This window comes from Cnephaeus nilssonii (genome assembly GCF_951640355.1).
Source record: "Cnephaeus nilssonii genome assembly, chromosome: 14".
Classification (NCBI taxonomy): Eukaryota; Metazoa; Chordata; class Mammalia; order Chiroptera; family Vespertilionidae; genus Cnephaeus; species Cnephaeus nilssonii.
This window is the reverse complement of record NC_137085.1, coordinates 54,833,732-54,849,496: the sequence shown is the minus strand read 5'-3', so window position 1 is coordinate 54,849,496 and position 15,765 is coordinate 54,833,732.

The window sequence follows — 15,765 nt, the reverse complement described above, 5'->3', positions numbered from 1 at the left end:
CCCATCAAAGAGGATTCCCTCAGTGGATCTCTAGCCTTGTCTAATATCAAATGAAGGAAGGAGTCTGGCTGATGGAACAGATTGGCTACCCCTTAGTAAGTCTTTCAAGACTATGTCTAGAGCTTTTCTTTAGAAAGTAAAAATATCTGTCATTCATTGTCCTCAGTTTTGATGATTTAGGTGAAATTCCAAGACAAGAAGTTTTTGCTTCAAATTTTGTTGTATAAGGTAATTATTTCCTCTATTTCTCTGACTTCCTTCGACCTATAGCATAGTTCAACACACGTAGGTAGCAATGTAAAAATTAGCAGAGGGCTCAGTCAGCCTACCTATTTTTAAATAAATTAGAACTTTCTAGTAAAAATACAAAGAGAAAAATATTTAGTACAAGTATTTTTTGTAATATTTCCTTTCACTGTGACAAAAAATTTCTATTGTTAGAATATGAAATGTTGTTTGTTTAAGCAATTAGTCTACATAAGCTTTTCTTACCCACAGTAATTTGTATTCTTTGAGAAGGACATGTCCTTGGGGTTATTAAGCACTGCATAATGACTATCTGAGACCTTGACATACCACTTCTTTCCTCCTTATTTGACTGGGGATTTAAAGATGGCTTTCTGCATATATTTGTTTCTATATTACTTTGTACAGTGTAAAACCAGAAGTAGTTTGTGAAATAAAAGGAATGAACCTTATGGGGATAAAAGTAAACTAATCAGAATCTGTAATTCATTTATGTGAGCCCACAAATCAGGGTTCTGCAAGATATTAAGTTGAGTCCTAAATAAATTAAGTTGTTGAAAGGAATTATAATGATGGCTGAAAGCATTCCCTAGCAGTATTACTATGTAAATGTACACGCAGACATGTGCACTGTGAGTGTATCACTACTATCAAAATGACAAGTGTAGGAAAGGATGGATAAAGATTTTATGGGTTTTTAGATTTAAACAAATTGTAAGGAAAACTACATTGATTTTTTTCAAATTTTTTATTATTTTAAAATATGTTTTTGCTGATTTTTAGAGAGAGGAAAGGAGAGGGAGAGAGAGAACCATGGATGAGAGAGAGACATTGATCCAGTGTCTCCTGCACATTCCCCACAGGGATTGAGCCTGTGCCCTGATCTGGAATCAAACTGGTGACCTCTAGGTTCATTGGTCAATGTTCAACTAACAGAGCCACACTGGCTAGGGTTACATTGATTTTTAAAATCATGAACATTTTTATTAAGAGATTAAAAACTCGAATTTAGGTCTATGAGTTGGTACAACATTTACTATTTACAAAGGTTATTCTGCATGCTTCAGAGATTAATTTTCATACAAATATAGCAATTAGGTTATTAACATAACTGAAATACTTACTTTTTGTTTTTATTTAGAATGAATAATTTTTTTTCCTTAAACCTCCCTTTCCTTTCCTATCCTGTATTATCAAACAGCAATCTGATTTGATTACATTAAGCGTTAAAAACTGGATGTGTCACATTTAAGGAGTTTAATTCATTCCTGAGTAACTGAAATAGATTCTCTTAATAATGTGGTGAAAAAAATTTTTTGATTTATATTATTATACTATACTATACTATACTATACTATACTATTCTATACTGTAATATAGTACACTATATTGTGACTTGTAGATCAATGGTATTTCAGAACAGGTTGTAATAGAAGAAGTCATCTACCAATACCACCAATAACTGGTACAAAATGTAAAGGAAGTAGAGCTTCTGAGAATGATGGAAGAGTGGCACCAGGCAGTTATTCACAGCACCTGATACTGGCTAAATATTGTCAATGAATCTTACTACAGTTGACTTGCTCGTGTTAAATAGGTAAAACCTCTTTTTAATTTTTTAATTTTTTAAATTTATACTTTTTAGTCACAGTTTACATTTGGTATTATTTTGTACTAGAGGCCCGATGCACAAAATTCATATGAGAGTAGGCCTTCCTTCCCCCAGCTGCCGGCAACAGCTTCCCTCTGGCACCCAGGACCCGGGTTTTTCTCACAGCCCGGCTTTGTCCGGATAGTCGTCTGAAAGGACGTCCGGTCTAATTAGCATATTATGCTTTTATTATTATAGATTAGTTTTAAGTGTGCAGCATAGTGGTTTGACAATCATTCACTTTATAAAGTGATCCCCTTGGGATTACAAGTACCCACCTGGCAGCATACGTAGTTATTACAATATTACTGTCTGTATTCCCTATGCTGAACTTGGCATCCCCAGGACTCTTTTGTAACTGCCGATCTGTACTTCTGAATCCCTTCACCCTTTTCACTCAGTCCCCCAACACCCTCCCCACTGGCAACCATCTGTCTGTTCTCTGTGTCTATAAATCTGTTTTATTTGTTTATTTTGTTCTTCAGATTTAACATATAAGTGAAAGAATACAAAACCTCTTTTTAGTCTGGTGATTTCTAATTGTTAAAGGAACATGGCAGGTGCTTTTAAAGAGAACATGAGGCATTCACTAATTTCTCAGATGATAAGTTACATAATGCATTAGAAATAAAAATTTAACACATCTCCATTTTAGGTGAAATGCAAAAGTTCCTCTGACATTTAAAAATCAAGGTCATTTAGAATTTTTATTGAAGATGGATGTAAACCAGCTCTAGAATCGTTAATGTGTAAGTCTCTTTGTATTTGGGGTCTTCTCTGTTGTCTCAATATAATGCTTTAATACAAATACAGTGCAGCACAAATGAGAAGGAAGACAACAAAAACCAATGAGGACCAGATGGTAAGAGACTAGAAGGAACTTTGGAAAATAATGTGATTTAGGGAAGTGGGTGCTACCACGAGACCTGATCACTGCATGTTCTGTGCCTTCCAGGGCACAGACAGCATGCTGAAAGGAAAGAGTTCTTTTTTAATAGTGCATTAGGCCGGACTATTAAGGAGGGTATTTATTCAAAGTAAAAAACATTCAGTGGTCTCACCTTTATGATTTTATTTTTAATAAAATATTCACTACAGTGGTAACTGATTCTATTTATGCATCTGTCAGATTTGATCATACCAGCAGAACTTCCAGAGAGATCTACTAAGAGATTTATTATAGGGATTGGACTCTGCACAACTGTGGGAGCTGATAGACAGTCTTGGTGAGGGTGGTATGGTTGCACCTGCTAAAGGAAGAAGGATGTGAAGTGGAGCAAACAAGGACCAACTGGAACCTGTGAGGATGAGCAGAAAGCCCTGAGTAGTACCTGGCCTCCACTTTAGGCTCTCAACACGGCCATGTCTCCCGTTTCAATGATGGGAGTGATCTGTGAGAAAACTGGCCCCCTTCTTCGTGGCCCAGCTGTTGAAAAACCAGATGGAGGATCCAAAAGGGGAGCACTTTCTATGGCTCTTGCTGCTCATGCCAAGCAGCTGAGCCAGCAGAAAAGCCACAAGTTGTGGGAGTTGCAACAAAGCTCTACTCCAGACTTCAGACAAAGTTAGGTACTGCTGCTCGACTTCCACCTTCCAAATCTCACAAAAGCCGTCTCTGGTTCACATTATCTGGGAACTGTGCGGGGACAGAATTCTTGGAAACACAGTTTCATCTTAGATAAATTGATAAAAGGCAAATCTACCACAATATAATTTCAAACTTCCTTCATTAAATTGTCAGTGAGCTGTGATAAAGATGCTGTAGGACAGGAAAGCTGAAACTTTAGCAGCATCAGAATTACCTAGAAATATTGTTAAAACACAGATTTCTGGGCTTTACCAATAGTTTCCAATTTAGTAGGCATAGTAATTGGGTTTCTCTCGACAATACAGACCAATATAATGTGTGTGTGTGTGTGTGTGTGTGTGTGTGTGTGTGTATTCACCAATTCCTTAGGGCCCTCTCTCTCTCTCTCTCTCTCTCTCTCTCTCTCTCTCTCTCTCTCTCTCTCTTCCTCCCTCCATCTCTCCCTCCCTCTCTCTGTAAATATACACATACAGACATTTACAGTATAATATCTTTTGTTTTCCAAATATATATGGAGAGAGAGGTGGGGAGCGATATTACCAAAATTGCAGTTTTTGCGATGTAAAAATTACAGCTGTCTGTGGTGCATACACGCGCATCAGTACCAGGGAGGTCTTGGTTCGGTGTGGGGCGGGTTCCAAAGCCCCCTCCTGCAGCTGGAGAGGTGCTCTAGGTCGTGCTGATGGGAACTTGGTGGGCTGCTCAGGGCGGCCTTTCTGACCCTGGGGGCTTCCTTCTGAGAGTTTACCAACTTTCTTATACTGATAGTTCAACATCAGTAACTCACATAGCTTTTAAATTGGCTGTTTTCTTTCTGTGCCCGCAGATCATTTCACCATGTTATCCATATAAAGGCACGTGACAGCACTGCAACTTGAGAACCACGATCAGAGTGCAGGTGTGTGTGTGTGGGGGGAGGGGCGGTTCTTACCAGGTGCAAGGAGATCTAAGCAAGGAGGTCTGAGAGCTGTGTGTGTAACCACCTCATAATAACAGAAGCTTCCTTTTCTTCCCCTCTTTTGGATGGCTTGTAAGTCACAGGCATTGTGCCAGACACTTCACAAGTTTCACTTAATTGTTAATGCATTCAATTTCACTGCTCTCACCGCACTGGAAGAGAAGTGTAACAGGGTTATGATAATTTTAGATATTACATTTAGAAGTGCAAAACTAAAGTAGCCCCTCTATTTTCTTATTACAGATGTGCCCTTCTTGTAAAACCTAGTTATTACTAGGAAATGAGAATGGTTCAAAGAGAAAGTTACATGTATTCCCATTTGGAAAATTTATCTCATTTTAATTCCAACATTTAAACTCCTCCAGGCAAATGTATGTAGACTTTCAAATCTCTCTCCTTCCCCAGCCCTTCTGGAGCCCGAGGGGCAGGCCGGGAGCATCACGTGGCCAGGAGGCAGTTAGAAAGGAGGAGGCTTAGGATCCATGCATGAGGTTCTAGCGCATTCCTTTGAATTCTTGTTGCCCTGCTGGCACCTAATACTTCAGTCTAGATCTTGTCAATCCAGAGCTGTTGTTTCTCAGCAAAGTGCTGGTTGTCCTTGTGAATGAGAGCCTGCCTTTGTCTTGCTGGTACCGCATGTATCTCAGACAGAAACTGTCTAACCTGAAATCGTTGGCTAAAGGTCCTTACCCCCAATCCCTTCAACCTCCTCCCCCTGCCTCTCCCTCCCCTACACCCCAGCCCCCCTCAACACACACACACCTCAGCAGCTCTCCATGGATATGTTCACTAGAGGGCAGTATCAGCTACCCTAAGCACTTGTAATCTCCTCTAGGGCACAGGTAAACCACTGGGCAGCTTCAGCACTATATAGGAACCAGATGTTCTGGCCAGCTCAGCTTGTCCCGCACTGCTGGCTTACTTCGCTGCAGCTGCCCTATTTTGGTGCGTGTGTGTGGGTCTTCTGTGCGGTGGTTTCTTTCCAGAAATTCTGATATTCTATTGGCCCCAAGCTCCATCTGTATTGATGACTTTCATCTCAACCTATTTAACTTATCTCCTTGCTCTGAGAATTCTGTTCATATAGAAGAATTTTGTGTACATAAGATCAGAAAACACACACACACACACACACACACACACACACACACACACACACATCTGTTGCCTCCTTCGCCTCTCCATCACCTTTTGGTGGAACTTGATTGCAAGATGGCACTGGACTCAGTGCCCCTCCCTTTGATTCCTCCAGGCTATGTGGGGGGCCCATGACAGTGATGGCTCCAATGAATGCACCTTCCTGTGTCTGTGACCCTCTGTGAGTGACTGCTGCTGCTGCTAGTAAGAGGGTCAACTCATAAATTCTAATAATTGTTTTTAAGCGATGAAGACAAAAGACTAGAGAGGTTAAACATTTACTCAGAGCAATGTAGTTAATAAATAGTAGATTGGAGCTTCCCCAGGAAAGACTCCAAGGGGAAGGTGGACAGAGATTTCTTCAAAAAATTAATAATTTTAGAATGTCTCAGTGTTCCAGTGTTTCTCCTTTTGATTTATAGCGTTTTTTCATCCATATATATATTCCATATGCAGTTGATGAAATGATTAATTTTCAAACCTAAGAATCTTGATTAAAGCATTAATCACCATGTAGCAAATTAGCCTTAAGATTAAAAAACAAAGTGTGTTAGTTTGTGTTGTCTATTTTCCAACTGATTGCTTCCTCAGCATGAAGAAAACAACACCTTGGGTGTGAAATATTAGCACAAAATATCACAGCCTCTTGGTAAATGTTATTTTCTACCCAAACACTTCTATCCAAAGTGTTTCAGCTAACAGTTCTGCTATTTAAAAAGCTGTCCTTTTCCACAGTGGTTAATGTTCTTTGTACTTTACTTTTAGTCTTTTTATAAAAAAGCAGGCTCTCTGTAGAACTCTGCTGGGTAACATAAATCTAAACATTGTTGATGCTTAGACTTGTCAAACAGAAACAGCAAATCTTTGGGATACAAATGCCTTCATTCTAGAGATAGTTGATTGTGGAAATTTTGCCTTTGAAGTGACAATTTAGATCCTTGCCTGTTTAAAGAAAATTGATATACCTGAAGCATAGAAGAGCACTATAACATGGAAGTAGACACTTATTAAACTTAATGTAAGCACTGGTAAGCCCTATTCACATATTAAAAGTCAAATAAATTTCATATTTTGAAATCTTCTGCTAATATGTAAATTTATATTTATTAGAAAAATACTTTCTTTTAGTTTAGAATAAAGGGAAAATGGAGGTCTTACAAAGAGATAAATTAAATTATTTCATTAATTAAATTGAATTTCTTTTTATTTGATTCTGTTTATATGCTCAAATGTTTCCTGAGAAAAATGAGTATATCAGAGAAGCATGTACTAGTAAAATCTGAAGACAGTGCTTCCTTTTCCTAAATATAATTGTTTTTATTATGTTATGCAGATTTTAAGTCTTCTCAGAATAGTAAAATAAATATTAAAGGAAAGATGCAGACCCCAGTGTCAGAAAAAAATGCATTTTGCTTCAAAAAATATTATAAAATAATTCTTTGACTTTTAGTTAAAAAGGATTTACTAATTGACCTGACATTTTCTTTAAAGTAAGATTGAACCTTTCAACTTACCAAACACTTTTTGTTTGAAGGAACTCGTTGTCTTTTTAAAGCACTAAATAAAGACCTTAAGTACCCATTGTGGGAGGAAAAATGTAATTGCTCTTATTTCATATATTTAGAACAGATCGAATAAAATATCTCTACCAGTTTATGGAGACAGTACATTTCACATATCTACTGCCTTCTTCTGTTCCTTACAGTTGGTTGCTGCTCAGTCCCCGAAATGCCACCTTATCTTGCCCTCTTAAAATGCCCTAACTGGTTTGGCTCAGTGGATAGAGCTTCGGCCTGAGGACTGAAGGATCCCAGGTTCGATTCTGGTCAAGGGCATGTACCTTGGTTGTAGGCACATCCTCAGTAGGGGGTGTACAGGAGGAAGCTGATCAATGTTTCTCTCTCATCGATGTTTCTAGCTCTCTATCCCTCTCCCTTCCTCTCTGTAAAAATCAATAAAAGTATATTTTAAAAAATAAATAAATAAAATGTTTGGGCAGGGTAAGGCAGAATTGGATTATAATGTTGGAATGGCACAGTAGAGAGTAAAGTAGAATTATAGAGGGAAACATATGAATGGAGAGCTGAATTAACTGTTGGGCTGGCCCCTGAATAGGGGGTGTGGCAGTCCGAATTATTGTTTAAAGACATGTAAGATCAGCTTTTCTTTTCTTTAAAGATTTTTAAATATGTATGTATGTATGTATGTATGTATGTATGTATGTATTTATTGTTAGAGAAAGTGGAAGGGAGATGGATAGAGAATAGAAACATCGATGAAAGAGGAACCTCATCCATAGGCTGCCCCTGCGCGCACCCCCAGTGGGGATTGAGCTCCCAACCGGGCATGTGCCCTGATCAGGAATTGAACCAGTTACCTCTTGGTTCCTGGGTTGACACTCAACTGCTGAGTCACACTGGCCGGGCTCAGCTTTGCTTTTCTATGCAATTTTGAATTGGCCAATGGGATGAATATTAGGTCTCTTCCAGCAGCAGTGATGTCAGCTGAGTGGCAGCATGATGTACAGTGGCTAGATGTAAAGGGCACAGCCCTCAGGAAGCAGTGTCTGGTGTGACAATGCAGATAGCAGACAGCTGATATCATCGCAAGGATTTAGGCCTAGAAAGAAAGTCTTCTAGGCAAGAAATTGAGGAACAACACCCCAATTACTCTGCTTAAAACTATCAAATCAATTCCAAAGCTCTACATCTGTGCATTTCCTGTCTGGATCAGGAAGGATTTAGTACTGGGTGAGGTTTAGCTTATAGGTTGACAATAACAGTGTTTGTCATTAATGTGGGGTTTGGATAGAAGGGATAGTATCCTCTGTGGTTTCTGGGGATGGCGGTGGCAAAAGTTGAGGGATTTAAGAAGGAATCATTGCTTTCCTTAAATTTATTCTGCAAAAGTATAGCCTTGTTAGTTGGACAGACACATTGGCCTTCAAATTACAGCTCGTTTTAAAGCTGGTTGCCTAGAACAGTGGTCGGCAAACTGCGGCTCATGAGCTGCGGTTTGCTGCTCTGTTGACTGACTTTGCCGACCACTGGGATAAGGGCTTAATCACAAGGAACAACAACAGCCTGTAATTATTGGAATAGAGAGTCTAGGTCAGTGGTCGGCAAACTCATTAGTCAACAGAGCAGCAAAGCGCGGCTCTCGAGCCACATGTGGCTCGCGAGCTGCAGTTTGCCAACCACCGGCCTGCCTAGAAGATAGAAACTCACTGATTCTGAAGAGGGGCTCATTCAAAAAAAAATTTTTTTTTCATAAAGCTCCATATGCTAGACCCTGATGGATAATTTGACAGATGAGTCCTGAGAAGTTTTGGTAATTAAATTTTACCTTTGTGAAATACAGATTATGTCTGTATAAGCCCGAGCTGTATTTAACTTTTATGAATTGAATTGTATCAACTCATTGTCTCACTTTATAATTTCAGGGAAGCTTTATCTTCCTTTCCTAAGTGTTTTCAGATGCAGGTGGGCCCTAAGCATGTGTGCTAGCATTGACTCAAACAGTTACACTGGGGGGTCCACTACTCACCTGAAGTCATTTTTACATGTTTTTGATCATGCAACATTTTGAATTTACAGCTAGAAGACCTAGACCCTTTTCTTTGCCTGAAATCATATTTTCAATATTGATTTTTTTAAGAATATGTTTTTATTGATTTTTTTTTAGAGAGAAAGAAACACCAATGAGAAAGAAACATCTATTAGCTGCCTCCTGCACACCCTTTTCTGGAGCTTGAGCCCACAACATGGGCATGTGACTTGACTAGGAATTGAACTGGAGACCTGCTGGTTCATGGGTTGACACTCAACAACTGAGACACACCAGCTGGGCTAATATTGACTTGTAAGACACAACATCACTATACCATTTAAAGAAAGTTCTATCTCTTATTATAAAACTAGAGGCCCGGTGCACGGATTCATGCACTGGTGGGGTCCCTCAGCCTGGCCTGTGCCCTCTTGCAATCTGGGACCCCTCGGGGGATGTCAGACAGCTGGTTTCCTCCAGATCCCCACAGGCCAGGCTATCTGACCGAAACCAGCAGTCCAACATCCCTTGAGGGATGTAGTAGTGTGCAAAGCCACAGGAGGCTGGGGAGGAGCCTGAGCCAGGGCCAGGTGCCATGCCGCTCCCACTCATCCAGGCCCCGCTGTGCCTGCTGCTGCCACCGCTCAGTAGCTCTACTGCAGGGCAGAAGAGGCTCGCGCCGCCACAACTGTGCTCACAGCCGTGAGCCTGGCATCTGGCACCCCTCAGTCAGCTGAGCGGTGCTGACCTCTTCTGCCTCTGCTGACCACCAGGGGGCAGCTCCTGTGTTGAACGTCTGCCCCTGGTGACCAGTGCACATCATAGCTACTGGTTGACAGGTCACTTAGGGTTTTTTATATATAGACTAGAGGCCTGGTGCATGAATTTGTGCACGGGTGGGGTCCCTTGGGGTGAATTGTGGGAATCAGGCCCCAACTTGTGCCCCTAGGCTCGCAGCCCCACAGCCCCAATTGGCACCCCACTGGGACCTGGTGCCGCCCCCTCACCTGCTCCACCACCCTCCTGTGGGGTGATCAGTAGGGGCCAGGTCCCCTGCCTGGCTCCCTCAGTGCCTGGGAGCTGGGCAGTGGCCCCACCCCCCGCCGCTGCTGCTGGTCACTGTCTGTGGGGCGATCGGTGTGTCAATCGGGCCCTCGCTCGCACCCGCCTTGGCCTGGTGTCACCCACTCACCTGCTCCACCATCCTGCCGTGGTCCCGCTCTTGTTGGGGCCCATTGGGGCTGGCAGTGCCTCCACTGCTGCCCACTGCTGGCGACACGTTGCCAATCCACGCCTGTTCTGCACCGCCCCCTGATGGTCAGTACTCATTATAGTGAGTGGTCGAACTCCTGGTCCAACAATTTGCATATTAGTCTTTTACTGTATAAGATTGGAATCCTGTTGAATATACAGCATCAAATAGTATTTCCTCCAGATAATATACAAACACCAATGATCTTCCTTATTCCTAAGTTCTATATTTTAAAATTTGCTTACAAGCTAAAGTTTTTCTGAGACACCAAGGTTGATACTGGTGGTGCTTTCTGAATCATTCACGGATATTCTCGGCACAGTGACACTTGAGTTACCCAGCACACACCTTCCCAGACGAGGCAGTATTGGAGCCTTCCTGTCTGGGTTCTAATACTGCAAACAACTGTCCTTCTTGCCATCTACTTATAGTTGTGTTTCCTGCTTTTTGTTTTTTTTGGGAGTGATTTTGCTCTTTCCAGTGGCTCCTAACTGTAGTGCTGACATGCTGTTCAGTGTCCCTGGGTACAAGAGGGCTGTGAAGTGTCTAACAGAGAAAATGTGTGTACGATACGTTTTGTTCAGGCATGAGTTACAGTGCTGTTGGCTGTAAGTTCAATGTTAATGAAACAACATTTAAGGACGCATAAATAAATAATGCATCTTTAAACCAAAACACACATAAAACAGGGATATGTATTAACCATCTTATAACAATGTTGCAACTAGAGGCTTGCAAGAACCAAACCCCACATTTCCCCTGGGAACAATGGCTTAGCATTTGCCAGTTCAGTATTCATGGCGACTTGGTGAATATTCTTGGGTACTTTCCTCTAATAGCATATGTATCAAAATCCAAGCTATTCCAAGATTGTTTCTCTTCATCCAACAAAGTATTATACAGTCTTAGATATGTTGCTACAATCAAGCTATTAACATGGGCATCAATCTCCATGACATTAATCGATGTGACTCTACGATAGTCACCTGTCATCTTTTTTTGGCTTTTGCTGACACGACTTACATCTTTCCTTATTGCACCATGGGGAACAGATAATTAAAAGCTACAGGCTCAGGGAAGAACCTGACAATTTATAATTCTTATTTCAAATTTGGATTAATGAAGTAGGCCCGTTTGCTTGGATCTCTTTCTGTTTTTTTTTTTTTTAATTAAATCTATTGGGGTGACATTGGTTAATAAGATTTGTAAGTTGGAATTATACATTTCTATGATACAGGATCTTCATATTGCATCTTTTTTTGAGGTGGAATTCAGATTTTGAAGAGGTGTGTTGGTTGCTTCTGGCCAGCTGCCCGGAAACAAAGCCAGAGTTTAACTTTCTTAGGAGGGTCCATGGGTCGTCACCATTTCTAGGGACTGGCCAGATTTTTATTAGATAAAACACATGCTTAAATTAATAGGGAGATGTTGTCAATGTTCTTTATTTCCTCCTAACTGCTACTGGAAACCACAAAAAAAATACAAAAATCCTTGAAGCTGAGGTCCGTATACTAGAGGATACTGCAAATGGGTGAGTTCAAGTTTAATGGGGAATTGGCTTTTATGGAGTCCTGCCTGTCTGCTAGGCATTAAACTAACATCTTTATGGAGATCACCTCATTTGACCCTCAGCAGCAATCTGATAAGGTAGATATCATTCATTCAGTGTCTCCAGGTCAGGAAACTGAGTCTTGTAGAGGTCCAGGAGCTTGTCTGAGGTCACGGAGCTAAGCAGGGAGGGTTTGAATGCAGCTAATGTGGCTCTGCAGCCAGTTCTCTTCTCTGCAGTCCTCTTGTGCTCCAATGCTTCTCTTCTACAGACCCTCCCCAAATTCCTTGGGCCCCAAATATCTCACACAATTATTAAAAATATGAGCCCCTATTAACATGAACCTGAATAAGAACGTCTTTGACAGGTGGACAAGCCTAAATCATATTTTTAAAGAAAGAAATGCTTCCAAGGAAGGTCACGGCCTCGCTCACCAACCCTCCGTTTCCCTTATCAACCAGCACAGAGCGACTCACTCGAGATCAAAAGCCCTTCCCTGAAGCTTGTCCTCAATCTCAGGCTGGCTCAGTCTCAAAGCTACAGCGGGCTGCTTGTCTTTAACAGATGGCCATCTTCCCTCTGACTCAGCTGCAGTGGGTTTGTTCACCCCATTGAGGCTATTGGAGCCAATGAAAAGGATGGCTGTGTTTCTCTTTCTAAGCACTGAGAGACCCTGATACATTCTCCAGCTTCCTTGGGAGAGAAAAAGAGAGAGGTCACTGTCAAGGACTTCTTACTACAGAGGACATTAAACAGCTGTGAATTTTTCCCACTATGAAACACTGTTCATTTCACACTCATTTCCCCCCACTCTTCCAACAGGGAATTCAAAATGGAGAAAGGAACTCTCAAAATGTGCGTAGAATGTTTGTTTCCATCTCTACCTCCCAATGGCTATGCTTTCAATGGACAAATAACCTCAGGGTTTCCAGACTTACTTTCTTAAAAACGTATTACGTACGTCGGACAATACATTTTGGGTGAAATGAAAAGGAAAACTAATTGTAAAATGGCACTTCTGAGAAAGAATTTGGTTCTGAAACAATTTATAGAACTGTCAAGGATGTTGTGATTTTTCCCTGATTCTGCAGGAAAATACCTTTCTGGAGCCAGAGAGGATGGCAATGAGAGAACCAGTAAAGCTATCATCATAGGAATGGCAACCACGTATCAAACCCCTCTTCTGGGCAGGCCAGTGTTGTGACTTCCTTGTGCATCATCTCAGGCACAGCCTTGTGGCCAGGCTGGGTCAAGGCTATGTGGGGTCCCACACTTCTAGTTTTTTGAGACAAGTCTTTAGAAACGAGAATGCAAATTATCTGTAGAAGTAAATATTTATTCAAAAATGAGAAAAGAAATCACAATAAAATAGAAACTTTTTTTAAAAGCTCACAAATAGCCTGGCCGGTGTGACTTATTGGTTGAGCCTGACTTGTGAACCAAGAGGTCATGATCTGATTCCAGGTCGGGGCATATGCCTGGGTTGTGTGTTGATTCCGAGTGGGCGGGGGTAGGTGGGTGCAGGAGGCAGCCAATCAATGATTCTCTCTCATCGTTGATGTTTCTATATCTCTCTCCCTCTTCCTTCCTCTCTGAAATCAATAAAAATCTTTTAAAAAGCTCACAAATATAACATACATCACATAATCCATTGAAATAGCATTTAAAAAATTAACTTTTTTTTTCCTGTTTTTCTTTTGATGAAACGGATATACTTTTCAAAGGAAATGATGTTGTTTTATCTAGTGTCTGTAGAAAAATGGGAATATTTCTAGTATAAGATTTTAAATACTGTAGTGCTTATCACTTTTAAATAAGCTTTTGTTTATAAGTAGACTGAGAGCTTCTTGAAGAAGGGGTATGAATGTGCTATTGAGTCCCAGCAGCTAGGATTCTGACAGACATACAAAATGCACTGATCACATGTTTGTTAAACCAGGGAACGATTAAGCTATGGAGAAGGGTTAAGTTAAAGGTGATATAGTTCAGCTGGGAAATCAACTACAGCTTCAGATGTTAAGACAGGTTCCATGTTGTCTGAGGAGAAAGGAATGCACAGGTATTTCCAATGAAGTCTCCTTCATGCCCCTCCCCTGCCCTCCTGAACCAATCAGTATTTTGTGGTTAAGCCAGATCTTAACTCAGTTGTGCTATGTGGCACTATAGGGCTATTTTATAGATGAATATAAGCAATGAGTACAAGTTTCTGGTCTTTAACAAGGTGTTAAGGCAAAGATAGTGCTGCAATATCCTCTGTTCTCATGACACCTACTCCAATCTCTTCACCCACATTACCTTACTTGATACCAGCTCAAAGGTCTTTTCAAATGACCATTTACATGTTTCCACTAAACCCTTACAGAATCCATTCCAGCAATGTGCAAAATGAAAAAGAAAGAAAGAAAGAAAACACATTTTGTAAGATAAACGGTTTCTCTTTTTCCTTTTAAATAAAATGAGCTGGGAAGAGGCAGAGAACTTTTATGATTCAGTAATGGGCAAGATAGGATACTCTCTAGCTCACAAATCAAAGAGACCCAAGCTGCAAAAGCTTCAATTTTGTAGAGAACAGCTCAGGGCCAGGCAGGATGTCATCCTTTTTATAGGTTCAACAGATTCTTCTGTTTTTCATCTTGCAACACAGGCATGAGATCAGCTCTTCAAGTCCCTGGGCTGTCTGGAACCGTGACTTGTGTGCACTTTCTAACACATAGAGTCAAGTGTGAATAAATGCTACAGAGAAAGAGGAGAAAGCGGTGGAGAGAGACCCCAATCTTGACTGGAGGAATGTCATGTAGAGCTCTTTGGTGTCACATAAATGCCCCCTAGGGCTTATCCACATGCACACTGACACTAATGAGAGTGGCCAGCTTAGAAGACAGTGGGGTCTGCAGACAACATCATGTTACAGCCTGTTCTTAGTCACATTTAAAATTTGGTACTGGAGGATAAAACTGGCTCTGAGGTTTATTGTGGAGAACAAAAATGTTTGAAAGGAAGAGCAGGCTTTGAACTCAACCTAAATTTCTTATCCAATGATGTTTTCTGATTTCCATGATAGCTCTTGAAAGTCTGATATTCCATAAGTGGGGATTTAAATGGTGATTTTTTATTAGGCACTGAATTTTAAGATTATAGTATTCCCTGTTTCAATCCATTTTTTTCCTTTCTAAGGTGTGTTTTTTTTTGACAAGGCTTTATTTTCACATTAAAAAAAATAAAATGGAATTAAGTACTACTTTGGAAATGAATGGCATAATATTTTACCTTTAAGTATCCATGAAGCAGATACACCTTAATTTAGAGTTGATTACTTATTTATGTATATAACAAACATTGTTTTAATATTCATTTTTTACTTTATATATATATTACTGTACCAGTAATAACCAAATTAATAAATCAAAATCCATATTTCATACATAGACTGTAATGGCTAAAATTTAAAAATTTTAAATTATATCTCTACTAGAGGCCCAATGCATGAAGATTCATGCAAGAATAGGCCTTCCTGTCCCCTGGCTGCCGGCACCAGCTTCCCTCCGGCACCCAGGACCTGGGCCTTCTCTCTGGCCACCACCTTCCACCTTTGCTCTGGCTGGAGCCGCCTTCTGCCTTTGCTCTAGCTGGAGCTGCCTTCCACCTTCGTTCCGGCCCTGCCTCCCTCCTGTAGCTCCATCCACCCCTTCCCCAAACCCCCATAGCAGGCATCCCACCCCACCCTAGCCGCTCTGCGCCTGTGCTTGCACTCTGTCCAGAGGCCCGGAGCATCCTGGTCCTGCTGCCACCATCTTTGTCACATCAATTTGCATATTCCCTCCTTATTGGCTGTGGGCGC